The 18,711-nt window shown below is 42.2% G+C and overlaps 1 protein-coding gene across 1 annotated transcript in view; it reads right to left on the minus strand.

Annotated features, from left to right (window-relative positions):
• The window catches only part of sez6b (seizure related 6 homolog b), a 62,029-nt gene that overhangs the window by 33,608 nt on the left and 9,710 nt on the right, over positions 1-18,711 (minus strand). The window lies entirely within an intron of this gene.

Raw genomic sequence — 18,711 nt, forward strand, 5'->3', positions numbered from 1 at the left:
AGGCCCTTCAGGAGGGTGTCATCTACCTTGGGAAGTGTTCTTCAACAATGCTTCATTTCCGCAATAATAGCTCCCCCCTCTCTGAGAGCTAATAGCAATCTGCTTCAAACAATCAGGGCTTATTGTACCAGCATCACATTCTCTACCCAGAAACTCTTCCTTTTGGCAGCATTGTTCAGCGCAACGAAAGACATCCGACACGATGGGAAGTCATGAAAAAAGATCATATCTCCAATTGAACGGAACTGACTGACTGTATTTCTTCCTGGTTCTCTGAGGTGTCACAATTGCAAGGAGCGTATCTATCCTTACCAAGGCAGCAGGATTGACTCGACTGCTGGGATTACATCAAACCTACACTAACACTTGTCAGTCATACTTATGCAAATGACACAAATGACACAAGACAGGGGAAAGAAGCAGTCAGTCAACAGACTGGCTGCCAGACAGACTCTAGCAGACTGTAGCACTAAACAGCCTCAATATTAAATAGGGATACTGTATTGTAGTATTTTACGTTTCTTTTTAAGTTTCTAATCTTCAAGTTCACACCTTTTCACACCACCTTGCTGATACAAAGGAAAAAAAGAGAGGGGAATTTCCTTGAGGGGTACTTTGATGTTAATCACTTGGGTTTTCTAAGACCCACAACAGGATTAGTCTTATCTTGAGTTAAGGATCAATACAGTAAAATAACTCTACACCTTTTTTTTACGCTTTTGAGAACCCCCCAAACAATTGCCATGGGATTCCATCCAAGAACATCAGGTAAGCATTGTCAATCCACTTGAATTAAGTCTGAACCCACCCACCCCCCCAAGGGCTTGACATCTATCCTGTATTTGTACAGTACAGCACATGCCTCTATATAGTCCAGCCTAGCCAATACACACAGGCAAAAAATAGATGGAGAGATAATGTAAAGAGTTAGATTATCTGCTATTTTGCATTAATAATTGACCACTATTTTTTTCTTTCTTTTCTATCATGAAATGGGAAGCTTTATCATAGCAATGTGGTGGTACTACCAATGTTAGTGAGAGATCAGACCTCGCAATAGCAGACGGAAAACCAGTACAGAACTGCTGCAAGGTGAATAAACGCATCACCCGGAAGCTCCACTGCAAAACTTCACACGAGCAGCTATGAGATAAAGAGCCAGATTCTAATTTAAGAATGTCGGTTGGCCTGCCCCCAACCCCCCTCCCCCCTATCCTGCGGTCAGACGCCTTTGGAAAAGGTCAATCTACCATCTCCATAATGACCGGGGACAAAGAGAAGACAGGGCGGATCGATACAGGGACACTGGCTATCAGTGGAGCTGCATTGATCTGTAGCTGAGAGGCGCCAAGTGATGCACTCTGCTGATGTGAGTCTGCTTTCCCTCAATACAGGACCAGAGAAGTCTACCCAGGTATAATGGATGCAGGCAAAAGTACAGTGGTCACTCTCAACAACAATTGTCTTGTGTTCAATAGTCTCAAAGGGGAGGTTACATTATTGGGCTCAGATAAACAAGGTTTATAATCCCTTCAGAAGCCAACATGTACAGCTCCCTAGATTAACTATTAATTGTGTTCATAAGCAGATTTTCACTCCACTTTGACCCCGCTCAGACATACAGTAATGGCAAGGAACGTACTCCCTCAATTTCCTAATGGGATTTCAAAATCTACTTCATTCAGCAGCTTCTCTAATTGAAATCCGGCAATTCTACACCATTTTTTCCTAAATCCTTCCCCTGTTATGCCTTTTACCCCAGATACAGTATGTCTTCTTATTTGTTTGCTACAAACACTCACCCCTGAGCTGCAGATTAGCTTTACTGGCTCTTTGTGAGGCAATACAACGCCAGAGCAATTAAAGTCTCTTCTCCCCCCTTAAACAAGCTCTAATCCAGACATGCTTTCAGTTTTTCCTCGCTCTCTGTGCCAACTGCTGAGAGACAGGGCCTGCAAGAGCTCACTGTGGACAATCATCAATAAGGATTCAGAGACTCGTCTCAGAACTGCACGCTGGAGGCCCTGTCATGTTCACAGCCAAGGAGGCTCACACGGACAACTGTGAACAAATGAATTCCCTCAGGAATAGAGGTGATGGGAGTTTGTTTGGCAGCCCTACCACACAGCAATGCCATAAAGTGTACAGCACACCAAATGACAGGGCAGTGATTTATGCAGTGCATAAATTGTTGTAATAAAATGAGGTTGTACTTCAATAAATTATCTTAACCATTTAACAGAGCATACACATTTTTTTTTGCTATATTCTAGTAAACGTAACTTCTTGAAAAAGTATTCTGCCCCTTCTTGCTGTATGTAACAACACAATTACAACACTACAACAATTGGGTTGGTGTGAAAAAGACAAAGTGCTACAGTCAATAACAAATGACTGCAATCTTTTAAATCCATCAATATTAAAAAAAACGTTCTCAAAGTCTTTTTGTTTTCCTGACATCACGCAGCAGGTTTTGCACCACCCACTGGCATCAGAGGAAAGGAGTCATCAACAAGCACTTTGCAGTCTAATCATGCTCTTGGTGTGAGGCTCAGGAGGAGACATGGATAACATTACGCTTCTCATTTGCAGGCCTCATTATCTCATTATCCTGAGAGGGGAAAATAGAAACAAATCTCAAATCAGGAGGATGCTCGTCGTGTAACCTCCCCGAATGATTCCTTTTCAGCCTTCCCTGTACTTGTTTCTACCCAGGGATGTACAATGAAAGTAAGTCGAGTGAAACATGACCTAACACTTGCTTTTAAATCCATGTCAGACTGAACCAAGTAGGAGAATACATTTGAATAACAGCAGGTGTCCATGTTGGGCCATAGGTGATGCATCCCCAGGTCAGGACTGAGTTACTGCATACAGTTTTTAAAGGGTCTGGCGTGGATAAAGAATAGACAGCTGAACATGAGCAGCTGGCATTAACTGAAAAGGAATCTTTAGGGTTTAGAACAGCATCTCTGTGCAGGTTCTTGTCATTATCACATGAGGTGTAGAACATGAACCTTTAAGGAGGAGATGATTGTTTTGGATGCCTAGGTTTTTACAGCAGCCAGGTGCCATTTCTGACTTCATGCTAGCATGTCTGTGTTGAATGGAGACAGTGAAGGAACAATGTCTGGCAGCGCTGTAAAATCCACCACCATCACATCAGCATAAAGGCTTTTTGGTTATAAGCTGTGAATGGGCTCAGTTCACTACATAATAGAAGCATCTGGTTTTGCAGCCTCACAAAACAAACACACAGGATTATGGTGAAATTGAATAGGATGTGTAGACCTAGTTTAAAGATAAATGCTATGTGTGGACACCCATTGTACACATTTCTGTCAGTTGTGAATGAATGCAGAGAAGGGTTTTGGCGAAGGGAAGCTTTTTTAGGGCTGTTAATGTGACATTTTTTAAGTCAAAATGAGGGTTAAGATTACTCTACATACTACAATGTATGAAACATAATATGTAATTAGTACCCCAGTTTAGTAGTAGCAATTCCAATAACCCATCACCCACACACAAACAGACGCACACACACACTATTTAGATCTCTCTATCATCTTGACTGTCACAGCTTGTTCAGCTTCATTCTTCCTATATCAGATTGAATCCCACATGGTTGAACTGATCCTCTTGAGGTGCTGGAGTGGTCTGTCAGTCACGGCACAGTGCAGTGGGAGGTCTGCGTCCAGTCATAGCTATACTTGTCTCTCTAAATCTCCATCCTACCCCATCTCTACCAATCGTATGTCTAGACATCAAAACCAAACAAGCAGAGACATTCTGCTCCAACTGAGTCTTGGCAACAGTGGGCACCTGCTAGCGAAACATCAAACTCAACTGGACCGATGAGGCATGATGGGATAGCTCAGTGGTACAGGAAGCAGAACAGAAAGAAATGAAGGGGTGAGAGGCAAAAAGGTGGAATGTATATCGAGAAAAAGAGGGACTGTAGGGTGCTAATAAGCAGACAAATAAAGGAAAGAACTGGTAGGTGGAAGATGAGGAGAGGTGGTAAAATATTGATGGATCAGTGTTACGCACTACTCCCGTTAGGGAGGGGAAGCTACACCCCGCCGCTCAAGATCCCCCAGCGGTCAGAAAAAGAGGCATGGAGTCGTGGTGCAAGCAAGGGCACAGACACAAGGTCACCGTCAAAATAAGGGCGTTTATTAGCCACGGCGATAGTAGGGAGAAGGGGCTGGACGGGACCAAAGCAAAGAAAACAAAAGACAGCCCACCTTTACCTGTCCTAACTACCAACCAAACAATACTGACTAACTGGCGCTCGAGCAGAACACCCTAACCAAAATACAGGGGGTGGTCCGCCCAGATCTAACCTGATGTGTTTAGACAAGGAAGTTACCCTACGGGTGATGTAAGCCCAGGGTGTCTTGCCTAACACACAAGGTGCTTCCCCTCCTCCCTGGGAAGAAATAAGGTTAACAAAAAAAAGGATTATCAAACAAGAGTGAATTACAGTACAACACAAAACAGTTATCAACTAACGGGTCTCAGGTTTCCACAACCTTCACAGCCAGCACAGCCAAACACACCAAGAAGGAGCTCTCCAAAGGACAAAAAGGCTGCCTCCCTTGACAAGACAAACAGTGATAGATATACAGCTGAGGGGACGACGGGATTGGATAACGGATAACAAGAACCAGCTGGACAACGGGTAACGGGAGGGAGGAGTCGTTGGTTGATGAGTGGTAAAGAGGGCGCCACCTGTAGAGAATGGAAACAGAGCAAAACAAACACGCACACACAAAACACATGACAGGACTGGGGACGTTAACAATCGGGACAGAAAGACGGGTGCGAGAGAGAGACCTCTGTTCAATGTTCTGTCTTCTCCAACTAGGGAGCCCTGAGTGGAACACATGGCAGATGAAGCTGGGATACTGGAGACAGGGACCTCTGTGTTACAAATGAGCTGCTGACAGCTCACAATCCAATTAGATTAAGAAATATGGGGGCGGACCCATGGAGTCATGGGACCTATCACTGCCTGGCAGCTTTAGGGAAGATCAAGGACCTTGTCGCTGCAGTTGCCGCTGCCTGTGGTCTGCATCCCTGATGGATTGCATGCTGCAGCCACCCCCCTTCAATCAAAGAGATCATCATCCTACTCTGACCAGACCAACCCACAGCATTGCAGTTCTCATTATTATTCATTTGAACTGGGCTCATGTAGAAAAAATTGACACTGTCGATAAAAGTAATCAAATCAATTATTTAGCAACAGTTAATCTTATCCTTAACCAACTTCACAATAAATATAGAATATATCTATACCAGTGGCGATTTCTTTAAGACTGCAAGGGAAGCTCAGCTTCCCCTAACATTTCAAAAAGTTCATGGTCAAATATTTACTATTGTGTTAACATTTTAAATGCGTTAGAACACGTTCATATTCAAGACGAGTTCGTTCAGAATCAGCTACATATATTAGCAGGTCGACTGACTGATTTCCATCTCATACATTCCCGTAGCGCCACAGTGCATTTCCCTGTTGAAGCTCAGCTTCCATGGACTTCAATGGGGCTGCTTTTCCCCGTTTTTTTCAGTGCTTCGAAACTATACGGTCATTGGATAAATGCTGCGATTATGTCCCACCCTGGACGCTCAGCGTCTCTGGGGTTGAATGGAGGAGTGGGCTGGCCTGGACGCTGGGCTTCCGCGTGATGATTGGAGGGTCTGTCGAAAGACTGCGTCTCCTTTTGATTGACAGCGATTTTGTACTATAAAAAGTCGCCGAAGCTATTCAAGCTCAGTCCCAACGCTGATTTTGCAACTGTAGATGAAAGACAAACTGCTGCAACCTATTTCTTGGTATTTGCTTGGCGAAGTTGCTAGCCAATTTTCATCATACATTTCATACAATTATACATCACATTCCTTGTTTTCAGTTCAACCTAATTCCCACATTCGGGTTTAAATATTTTTTCGTTAGATCGTTCATTCATTCATACAGTAGGCTAGGCTAGTGTCGTAGGGGTGAACTAGCCAGTGAACGGAAAATGTAGCTATATGATGTAGGCCGAAAATGAGCTTCCCCTGTTTGAAAGACCAGCAGCCGCCACTGATCTATACGGTTCACATATGTATGGCTGACACTTTCAAGATCAACGTTTTAAAAAGGATGTTCTTGTTCTAAGGTTATCTCTAATTGGACGTTTTGAAACTAAAGCAAGGACAATCTCAATCCATTCACCCTTCAAGAATTCAATAGTGGCGAGCAAAGGCATTTATTTTCATTTCAAGTACGGTACAAGTGCAGAGAATTTTCTTTTTTTCACAAACTTCAAGGACAAGAAATGCAGGCATATACAAATAACAATACCACTGAAATCAATGAGTGGTAGGGGTTAGCAGGAAATATAAGCAATGTTCTCAGGGAAGACAGAACAATTTCATAGCTTTGAAGCAAACTATTCAACAGTTTTGGAGCCAGCTCTATTTTCACAGTTTGGAATGAAGCAAATATTGCAGTGCAGTTACACTTGGCTGCGTGCCTTCCCTAAACTGACAGACACAAAGATGAGAGTTTACTGCTCTCAGACGGAACAAGATAAGCCTACAGATAGACTTGCTATTTCAACAGGTCCAGAGAGATCTCAGAACCAGCCGCTGAGAGGAGGGAGGGGAGAGACATACTGTGGCAGAAACAGACAGAGAGGACGGATGATTATTTGCAAGATATGGGTATGGATAGGGAAGAGGACTAATGTGCTTTTAATGTAGAACAATTTAGTAATACTATTACATTTGAATGCAAACACAGTTAGCGCAGAATAACGTAAAGTATACAGTGACTGCCTTTCCTCAAGCACTAAAAATGTCTGCAGGACTGATATAGAAAATAGTCACATTATCTGAACGTTTAGAAAGCTTCTGATAAAGGGCAACAGTGTGGAGATTTGAACAAAAATAACTGTAACAATAAAACCAGTAAGATTATGTATGAATTGTATTTTTCGTCCCAGAGGCTTGGTGATAACGTTGCAATATCTTACATTTCTGTGACATTTGGTACAGAAGCGTTTCTTGTAATTGAACTCAAGTGTACAGGACAAGGTTGGTTACATTTAAGAGCTGATTACCCATTTCAGCCACACACTCGACCCCACACAGAGACTTAGCCGATTGAGACAGGGCACAACACCGAGAGCTCTCAGCAAGGCAAGAAGGTGTGAAACGAGTGCAGCAGAGAGGAACAGAGAAGAAGCCAACATGAAAATCAAACATGAGAGACAGCCGGCAGACAACATTTCTCAACCTCTGAACTTCCAATTTATGGCTGCTGGTGTTGTCAGTGAAGAAAATCCACTTCTTATTTACTCTTCATGCCAAAGTGTGTTAGTTGTTGATTTCCCAAATGCATGCTTAATTATAGGAGACTGAAAAAGAGACAGACATGGGGGAATTCATCAAGAAACACAAACATCTCAAAATACAGTGTGTCTGCGGGCCATGTTCCATCTACAAGTAGAAACACTATTAAGCAATGAAAATGGAAGCTGGATGACAAGGGACAAGTTATATACTGATGCGATTAAAAACTCCACCACAAAACAATATGAACGTCAGCAAATCAACAGACTGTTAATGTGCAATATCAAGTCAGCAAAGTAGACAGACCTCTGCAGCTTGTGGCACACAGAAAATAAACTCCAAAGCATGTAATGTGCAGACTGGTCCAATGAGAACTAATAAAATACTCAGATTTATACTGATTTATTCATTAATTTGTGCCTGGCAACATGTACCAATTCTGATAATGTTAATAAATCCAATTGCTTATCCAGTGTAGTTTTTATTATTAGGCCCATCCTTAAATTCTTCAACATTTTATCATTTTAATTTGATATTAGTTAGGGGGTTGGTATATTATGTTAAACTTATATGGTCATAAATAAAGTGAACACAATCACAGCAAAGGATAAGGCCTCTAATCTGAGAGGATCCCATCGGTGTTGGCATCACCTGTGAGGTGTGTTTGTTTCTTGTGGCAGTTGTGACCTGCCTTATCAGGAAGACAGCCACCCAGAGCAGCTCTCTCTGACACATCTAGATAACTGAGACGAGCTGGTCACTGATTCAATCACAGATGGGCACGCGTTTCTGCCGCCTCCAGCATTGAATCTCCCCATGACAGCCGACCTACTGAGACAGACCTGGTTTTTCATTCAGCCAACTACTATTGATACAACCAGAGCAACAATCCTCAATGTCAGTTTTCCCTTAAAACAAAACTATGTTTTTCCTGATGTCAATTGGCAAATACGGTATGATGCTTTTTATTTTCAGGTCTACATCTCACCTAACCCAGCTTTAACTCACTGTCAGTTTTACTCCCTGGCACAAAAAAAACAACTCCCTGATGTTTGTGGCGGTAATGAACAAAAAGACATGAGACATAATACCAAATGCAACATTACAGTATACTGCTGAGCTGGATTGAATGGGTGAGCCAGAAAAGTGTGAGGTATGAGTTGACGGTTGGTTTGAAGAAAGCAAGAGGGAAACTGTTACTACTGCTCATGGTGAGGTACACAACTCTCCTGAAACAGAACAGGAGCATGAATCTCTTCCTACGAAAATAATGAACCCCCTCTGTGGTCCCTGGGTTGCTGCTAAGTGCAGATCCTGATTCCAGAACGGATGTTGTACAGAATAGATTCTTTGTGTCTGCCATTGCATTGAACTTTCTCTTAGACAAACCATAATCCTTATTGTTGCTATACCCAATCAGTGACCAGAAATGACAAATGTTATTTTAGCACTGACACAGTAAGTGGCATGTCTGTTTTGTGACAACATATTACACCTTAATAAATCCATTTGCAGTTTGTGTTGGCTGAAGACAGCAACCAGTTTTCGGAATCAATTATACTCCTCTGATTACTCTTGATTTATAATTCCCGAGCTTGGAGCCTGGTTGGCTTTTAACATTAATTCAGTAAGCTTGTTTGTGATTGCCGGTGGCTTGCAGCTGCCTGTTTGTGTGAGGTAGCACAGCAGGTGCATGTCCCCTGCCACGTCTCCCCCTTTCCCCCTTCTTTTTTTGTCTCTGTGAGTCAAACGTCATCTCTAACACACCGAAGCATCACAGACTTGTTCACAAAGACACTGCGGCTGTTGCATGCAGGTTTAAAGCGAGGTGTGAGCGTTTCCCTTTCTCATGGACACCTCTCAGACCACCTCTGAAGTCTTCACACCAGGGAGGTGAGAGACAACACCTTTAAATGGCATGCCTGGGAATGAAAGGTGCTATTGTTTCTTAACTTCAGACGAGCTTGATGAAGATTCTCCACAGCTCCCCTGAGAAAATCCATGAAATGCCTCTTTTGAGTTTTGACATAATATGTCGCCCAAGATTACGATCAATTTGGCGGTCACGAAAAATTTGCGAAACCAACGGTTTTGTGAATTTGAAAAGGTTATGGTTATTCAATTGCGCGTTGTTGGTAAAAGGTTAAGGTGATTAAATGTTGGAGGGTTCATAGGGAGGTACAGTATTGCTTCCACTGATACAGGAAAACATTTTAGTTTAAATCAATCGACCTGTTAGGACAACAATAATTGTCACTTAAACAATAGGTCAACGGACTGAGCCATAAATGATGTGACTGCCAACTTGACTCCAGTGGGGTAGAGAGTTCTTGAGCCTAAACAAGGATATGAAGGTGAGCTGATAAGCGGATTTATTTAAAAGATACACTGACCAGCAGGTGCCGATGAGTGATGTGCAAGTGATAACAGACCTAACATCTTTTTGGCAGGCTCCAGATAGGGGTTGAAAAAAGTATGAAAAGAAAAAATAATGCCAAAGATTGACAGCATACTCATTACCAAAAAAAGGTTAAAATTATCATGTCGACTGGGGATATTTTTACTACCTTAGATGTCAGAAAAAACCTGCCATGCGCATACCCAGACATTCAGCTCAAGGTCACAAGCTCAGACTCATTATGTTCCTACTTATGCATTTGTAAAGCGTATTCCATTGATTTGAGATACATTTTGCCACTGCACAATGTGTAATTTAAGTCTTTGAACCTGCCAGGTTGCAGACAAAGACAGGAGGTTGAAGGGAGAGCTTCTTACAGGGCACCGAATTCTAATAGGTTCTCAATCTGACAGCACTGAAAAGAAGTTTACAATGAGAAAAAATCATTTTCCAAAAACACAGAAATGGTCACAGCCGTCACATCCCAGAACCAAATGCTATGCCCTCGTGCCCAGCTCTCCACTATTTAAACTGACTTTTAATGCCCACCATGTAACCTGTCCTCAGGATTGGTGATGAAAAGATTGCGTAACAGGACCAAAGTTTAAGCTTAAGTAATAAACACCCCAAAGTTCTTTAACAGAAATTGATAAAGTATGGAAAGAAGATCCTAACCTATCCACTATCGGAATTCACACTGGCTGTAACCTTGGTACATAGTCTGTCCTCACAAAAACACACCACAAACATCTCAGGAATTAATATTTGTGATATGAATCACAGTATATCGCTAGTTAACATGCAGAGGAGCTATTATAAACATCACACCATACAAATGTCACACCATGGGGGTGGAGTCGATACCTATCGATAATATAAATCTTAATCTCCAGTCTTTTCACATACTGTACTAGTCATTGTTGAGATTTTTGTTCAAACAAACAAGAGAGAGCGGTGTCCTTTCAAAACAGCATGAATAGATCACAGCTAACTTTATTCCAGTACTGTAGGTCCATGGCACTGCAGGGGTTCCATTGCAGATGGTGACTCATCACAACACTACTGTACAGCATAGAAAAAAGTGAGACAACCACTTTTTGCAATCACAACAAGGAACCTACAAAGAACCAAGCAATCATCCAGACTACCAACGTTAAACAGAAAGTATGGAAAAAACACAGTGTGGGAACAAAAAACCTGTATAGTTACATCCTAGTTACAACAATCTGGTAAATCTTAGATAAAGCAGTCCAGGTCTGTAAGATGAGATATGCTACAGACAACAAAAGGAATTTAGCTCACACGCCTTTGCTCAACCAACCGTGCACTGTACACATTTGACGTTCCAGAGCTACATTGCTCTTGCAAATGGAGTTGTAACCACAAAGGAACGCCATTACATTAAATTGTCATGGCTAATTTGTGTTGGAGCACCAGATCTCCACGTGCACCCACCCTGAAGCTGGTGCTGAGCTCTCCATTATAGTACATACAGCAACAACTGTTACAACAGTATGGGTGGTCGGGGAGGGATGGTGAGATACACAAGTACATTTTTCCTACCTCTGACTCTTGAGAATGGGGTTGGTTACAAGAGTAGAGTCAGAGAAACCAAGCAAAGTGACAGTACACTTGTTTGTCCTCCCATCACCCCAGCAGTTCAACACCCTTGTTCTGAAAAGGCCATGTAGGCATCACTGTGAGAGATGGGTCGCGGGTGCTGACCTCTATTGTCTCTCCCATTACCTTCCATGTCAGATGCCCTGGGTCGGTATGTTAATTCCCTCGACTCCTGAACTGAGTCACACTGTCAACCAACTGGAAAACGACAAAATACCAGCTTCTATTGGAAGGGGGAGGGGTTGTGACATCCTTGTGATCAACACTGGGTAGGCTTAGCTTGGGCAAAGCTCCACTACCAGCATCCCTTTAATCCCCTCCACCCTGCCCTCTACGAATGCAACAAGATAGAGAGGCATGTACTCCATGCAATATTTTATTAATCAACTCTCCCCCGTTACAGGAGCAGAGAAACAGCAATGGCCTAAAGACCCACACTACATCCAGCAGGGAGAGCCGAGAGTTGAGAGTTAACACCACACACTTTGACACACATACTCATCTGCTACAACAACATATTAGGAGGATAAAATCACAGGACATGTTTCCTTGCTTTTCAACTTTTCAGGGGTAAACATTCAGACAGGTTGGAGAGGTGATACTGATAAGAGTGTACAGGAGAGGTTCAGTCCAAGCCTAGCAGAGCCAGACAGATTATCCTTAGGTTAGCTTTCAGACACTGTGCTGCTCCACATAGCGCGATATCAGGGGAGAGAGGTGTGAGGAGGCTACGGCACTTTACTGTTTATCTCTGGAGTTGTAAAGCCAAACACTGAACAGTACAGTATCTGGTGTTGTGGTTTATGATCAGTTTTCTTGGAGAATAAAACGTTTTTTTTTTTTTTTACTTCAAATGAAACCCATCATTTTTTTTTAGCAAACTGCAGATTAAATATTATGGCCAGCCTGTAATAATAATGATTTGCTATAAAAAAAAAAGCTCACTTTTACTTCAATAACCAACCTTCTGAATCTATTCATGTAATCAAACGATATATTCGGCTCTATATCAAGCAAACAAGCAAAAAGACAGAAGAGCACCTTGGACAATAAATCCTATCTTCCTAATATCTGGAGGAGGGAACTTGTTAAAAATGATCTGATACACAAGATGTTGTTTTCGATTTTTATCCTGATGGATAGACTAATATTAAAGTTTGTACCTATCTCCAAATCGAGTACAGAGTTGTTGAAATAGAGGGAAGTCTTTTGAAAGGATGGTGTTTTGTCTTGTGTTTTCTCAGGAAATCCAGAAATCTTAATGGGATTTCACAATGACCCTCGAAGGCATGATGCAACGAATCCCCCTGTGAATCCCACAGAAGATTTGAATAATCAATAGAGATTGAAACACCGAACACGGACCACGCAAAACAAGTGGATCCTAGAAACCACAGTATGACCACCTGATTACCTGGAGCACAGAATTCTGGGCCGGTGAACCTGTGGACCGGTCAGTTACTGTGTACATTAGATGCATGATAAATAAGCCAAGCTTATGAATCCCTGCCAGGCCGTATGGTTCAACAATAGTGTATGTGTTTGTTCTTTTGTAGCACTGACAATAGCTCTGCATTACCAAACCGTAGTTTAGTTACGTGGTTGTTGAGGTTGTTGGCATGCGTGTGTTGTGTACGTGTCATCAGGTCAGGGAGTTGCATTGGATATACAGGGACAGTTGTGGAGTGCTTGTCTGGACTGTCTGTTCCTGGCCCGGGGACGATCAATTCTGCATAGCAGCTCTCACAAAAGGGACCCAGCACTGTTCACAAGTGAAGGAGGTTTTGGGTTGCATTTTTATGTTCCATTTAGAAGGTGCATTATTTGCGTGTGTGTGTCTTACAGAACATCAGGGATAGTAAAAGAAAACAGGCTCTGAATGCACCCCATTAGCAATTGTGAGGGAAGTTATTACACTGTCCTAGTCTCTTTCAACTCAGCATGCTTCTTGTCACTTAATTACAATAATGGCTGCACCAAATAAAGGGATAGTAAAGGCAATGAAGACCGATTACACAGAAATGAATAACATATACAGAAATATAAAACTTGTCATATAATAGGATTTTGGCCAGTTTTATTCTGTTCAGTAAATAACAACCCATATATTTTACTGTAGATTATAAAATATAAGCTACTAGCAAGAATGGTAAATTATCCAGTACAACCAGTTTAACCAGTCCTTCCCTCCTTGCTGAGCAGTGACTTGTTGAGCTCCTCTCTGGTTGGCTACACATACGATTCCTGAGCCTAGGGGGTGTTGGCTCCAGTGGTGCCTGATCTCATTACGGGCACTGAGAGCATCTTTCTTCCTGCAGCTGTCTGCTTGAAATATATCAGAATAACTGTCCTTTTCTTTCTTAGCCTAAGTACACCCAAACATTTCTACAGGCGAAGCTCCTTTGCAAATGTGGGGCTAACATAAGGATAGATGATGACTCCTAATCATTGCCTCAATGATTAGGAGCTGTGTGGTCTGATTCATCTGACTGTTCAATGGGCTGCTCCACTCCCATTGTCTGCTTACCACTTCTAGACATACAATTTATGAAAGGGTTAGTTAACCAGAACAAATAATCCCACACTGATTTTGTGTAGACTGTCGATGTATCAATATAAATGTTGGACCAACAGTCAGGTTATTGAGAAACTGTGTGGGTACTTTTAGCAACTGCAGTGGAAAATATATGATTACTTCCCAATTCTACTCTGAAAGAAAAATAAAATAATTCCAACAAAACTACCGAACAGTATATTACGTGTGTGTGTACACACACTGGCATATCATATGTACAGCGAGATTGTAGATCCATAGATTCTGTGAGAATTCTGGCGGGACTATTGAGCTGTGTTTAAGGCATTAAGTAAAGACCTCACTGATCCGTCTGCATGCGAAGATTTCCCTTAATTACAGGGTGCTTGGAGCCGAGCAGGGGTCCCTTGAGAGAGTCCAGTCACACCGGCTGCAACAGGCAAAGGGAAGCAGAAGTCACAGATCACTTTAAAGCTCATTAATACAGAGTCAGGCTATTTCACCAGCAGCTCCCTGGAGTTTTAGAAAATACTTTGTAAGGTTGATATTCCCTAAGTAATATTGCTACTATTCACTAAAGTGTATATGAAGTAGTGTAAGCAAACCTCAAATTTCCTACCTTTCAGACAAATGACAAACCTCCCCCCCCCCCAAACCATAATATGTACAACGTCACAACCATTTGGTACCTTTATAAATAACTGTACAATGTATCTAAACTATACTGAAACTAAAACTGAGTTTAACTAATGGCGAGCTTCTCTCTGTAAATGTAGCAAACTGTCCACGCAGCAGTGGGGCTGCAAGTGAAGATGCTGCAGGGCTTCAGAAAAAACACTCTATAGTCCTGCTGTCCAAAGCCAATGAGAAGGAGGTGAACTGAAGCTGGTTTTGGGTCTTTGAATGGGCAATCAGTCATGAGTCATGTGACGTAATCCTGGCCTCTAAGGTACAGAGCTACACCAAAAAGATATGGGCTCTTCTTCCTTCAAGCCCCCAGTGTGTGCCAATCCGCTTCCTGATCAGCTGTCAAGCTGGCTCTATGGGGAGGCAAATGAAACTGTCTGACCTTGAGTAGATTGAACTAACATGCCAGTAGAGGGGTGAGAGGGGATTTCACCTCCTAATGGAATGCTTTCCAGAGTGATAGCTCTGGGTAAGGCACCTCCCATCTGCCCTCATAAAACTGAAAGACATTAGAGAATGGTCGATAACTCCCCCATGGACAAACACAAGCACCGGAATTGCGCACGTACATGCACTACCAGAAGAACATTCAACAGAGCGCACACACACTCTTATACACAACCAGCCTAGCTTTGAAGGATTATTTCTGTAGAGACCTCTGGAGGGCCCATTTCATATTGGAGCTGATGCCTTCTTCAAGGTTGCTTCCTGTCAAATGTAAATGGAGAAGAGTGACATCCGTTTTACCTTGGGAGCCCATGTTTCCTCTCCCTCCAATTCACTCAAGGCTGGCCCCTTAATGACAGAGAGAGCACTATGAGAGAATCCTCCATCACTGCTAATGTACTTGACAGAACCAATCAATATCACTGTGTAGTACGTTAGCTTGGTCAGGCACTCTTGCATGGAAAGATATGGGATAAAACTATAACTGTCTGAAACAAGGAGCGAACTCTCTCTGCCTCCTTCGTGTTAATGTAACAACCACTAGACAGTGACAAAAATAATTAATTTATGTTGTACGCTGTCAAGTCTTCTGACACCACTCCAATGTATTCATTAGTAATAGGTTCTAATACTCGCTATACTGCTTGTCCAGCTACGGAAAGAAAATGATTTTGTGCACATTGTGCACACATTACAGAAAGGCCTTAAAAGGCAACATGGTATTTGATCATTCAGCTAAATTTGCAAAACAGAATGGAAATAACACCACATCAAAATGGATTCATTTGACTTCAGTTCTTTGTGGCGTTTGCAACACTGAACACATAACTGAAACACACATGTATCCTGGGTCCTTTTTTACCGTCACTGTGGGCAGTGTTAAGTATGTGTCACAGTAGGATCAGGATGCACTCCTGTCATCATGTAAAGATTCAACAGCTCTACAGAAAGATTTGAGGCGTTTTATAATTAATAAAGAAAATCATTTCGGTACTACTGTGAAGCATTAGCATAGCTCCCTTGATCATCAAAATGTGAGCGATGACAATCCAGCACCCTCTTATAAACAAGCTCCAGTAGCCACATTAAAACACAATTAAGTTTTCAGTTATTTATGTGTCTGCTATGTCTAATGACTCCTATGGCAGGGATTAAAGAGCACCGAGGAGAGGCGTATGGAGCTGGCCTGCCTGCTTAACACACTCTCCCCTGCAGGAAACTCTGTTTTACCATGACTGTGGGCCACTGCTACATGTGCAGTAATATATGGGAGGTGTAGTAGCATTAACTGTGAGAATCCCAAGATCTGCTCTCTGCTGTTCTCTCCCTACTATAATCTGTATGTAAACATCCCATCAAAGGAAGTCAACAATATTTTGATCCCCTGCTCTCAGACTTCACAACCTACAAGTGACCTTCAAACATTTACGTTGCCAAAAGAAGACAATCTGATAGGGTTCTTCTAAGTATAGAAGAAGCTCTAGAGGAGTGCGCCATGAAAGCATTTATAAGTAACGCAGAGTGCAACGATGCCTCCAGCTGTAAACACTGAACTACATAGAACTGATACACTAATTGGATTTCCCTGTCTCATGTCAGGACACTGTGTGTGTGGGAGTCAAATATGGGCACATAGCACTTACCAAGTCACTGCAATAGACTAGCAAGAAAAGATTGAGTATGAACGCAAAGTTCTTAACCAGCAATCCCTTGTTTCTGTCACCCACCATTATGGAGAGAGTCAGCTAAAGGTAATTCTGTGGTCTCCATCAACTGCCAGTTGTGCTTTTGAAAACAATGACATAATGCACTCCAGCAGTTGATGAGCAGTGTCATGTAATTCTCCAAACCAGTGCCAGAATAAGACTTTTGTAAGTAGGGAAAAGGTAAACAGTGAAGAGGACAGAGTGGGACATCACAACTGTAAGTGTTAAAAAAACATATGTTTTGGTATGTGGATTATAATGGCAGTGTGCCCATGATTCTTAAAACAACTACACCTGCCCTCTCATAGACACACAGAGAGAGAGAGACACTGAGAGGTAAAGAGAGAGAAAGAGAGAGAGAGAGAGAGAGTAAGGTCCCTACATATACAGCTCCCTCTGCCGCCTCTCTTCACCTCTGCATGGAGGAGGAAGCAGCCTTTGATCTTCCTGCCGACCCGTGCTGTCCCTGTTAGTAGCCCACTCCTCTTTGTAAACTCAGATCAATGGGGAGGCTTTTTTTTTTTACCTTGAAAGGCACCTGGGCTGGGCCCGCGTGTGTATCAGTGATATATTATGAGTTGGCTTTGCTTGGCCTTTGAAGCCTTTGTGATGATGCTCACTTCCCTGCTGTTGTCCATTACTTTCCTCCGGATCTCCATGGTAACAATTCAAGGACATGCTCTTTCATATTCAAGCAAATGGATGGAATTAGGGTACATATCAAATACAAAATCCGGTCTCTTGATCCCATTGTCAAGCCGTTTGGGCAACTAGATCAATACTTTTCCAAACAGACACACATTAGAGGACCATTAGAGGGCCAGTTATGATTGCAAAATGTAAGAGCTACACACATCTGGAAAGGTTGTGGAAACCTATGGTGCAGGAGAGATGCAACACTGGTGATTTCAGAAGACTTTTTTTCATTGGGATTGAACAATGGAACAGGAACTGCAACACCGCTGCAAGCCAACAGCTGCATTCTGATTGGTGGTTAGTCTTTGTGTGTGTAGTTCTGAGCTGCAGAGGGCACCAGCTGCTGAAACAGGTCACAATAGAAACTTTGTAAATGTAATCCCCCCCTTCCTTGTGCTCTGTCCATCACAGTTGGGCTATGTGTTGTCTATCTACTGGCAATTTAATGCACTGGCAATTTCATAGAGAGCTAATGGGTTTAGATTGGCGATGAACCACAGTGGGTTAAAGGTTCCAATAGTGTCCAACTCTAAAGAGTGCGCAGGAGGCCAATGAGGCAGGAGAAACATACTAATTGCAGTTCACATGGCTGTGTAAAAACAGTCATTATGCCACTTCCTCACTTTCATCAGCACCAAGCTGGGACCATATGGGCCAACTGGAGTTTTCAAAAAACAAAAATAAAAAACAAAAAACAAAAGCACAACCACAAACCTTGAAAATGTATTTAAAACAGATATAAAAAAAGACCATGTATAAGGAATTTCATTAATTAATAACAGTCTCCTCTGTATTTTTTCACACATACCTCTTTGAACAAACTAGGCTGATCCGGTCATATCTTTTTGCCATAGTATTCCTTAATTTAGCTTCTGGCCATAAATAAGATATTTTTAAGGACAATGGGAGACTATTGAGTGTTTCCTTTCCGCAAACTGAAAGTTTCTGACCAGTGTGTCCTGTAAATGGAGACCTAACCCAAACCACAATAGTTACATTCTTACGGATGGTTGACCATTGTGTATCAAAACAAAAGTTTCCAAGATACGTTTATAAGCACTGCTGGGCTTGTGTGTTACAGTTTTACCAACTGCTGTTTATTATTGGCAATATGACTGTGTGCAGATATTGACTAGAACATTCACACAGGTTAACATGAATGTTTCAGAAAGGAAAGCAAGAAAGTTCCAGAGCAAGGTCAGCGCTCTCACATTCCACCCACAGTCTGTGATAATCTCTTCCTCTATGTGAGGTCAGTAGGTGAAGGACTCCCGAGGGTG

This window comes from Osmerus eperlanus, chromosome 11 (assembly GCF_963692335.1).
Source record: "Osmerus eperlanus chromosome 11, fOsmEpe2.1, whole genome shotgun sequence".
Taxonomy (NCBI): Eukaryota; Metazoa; Chordata; class Actinopteri; order Osmeriformes; family Osmeridae; genus Osmerus; species Osmerus eperlanus.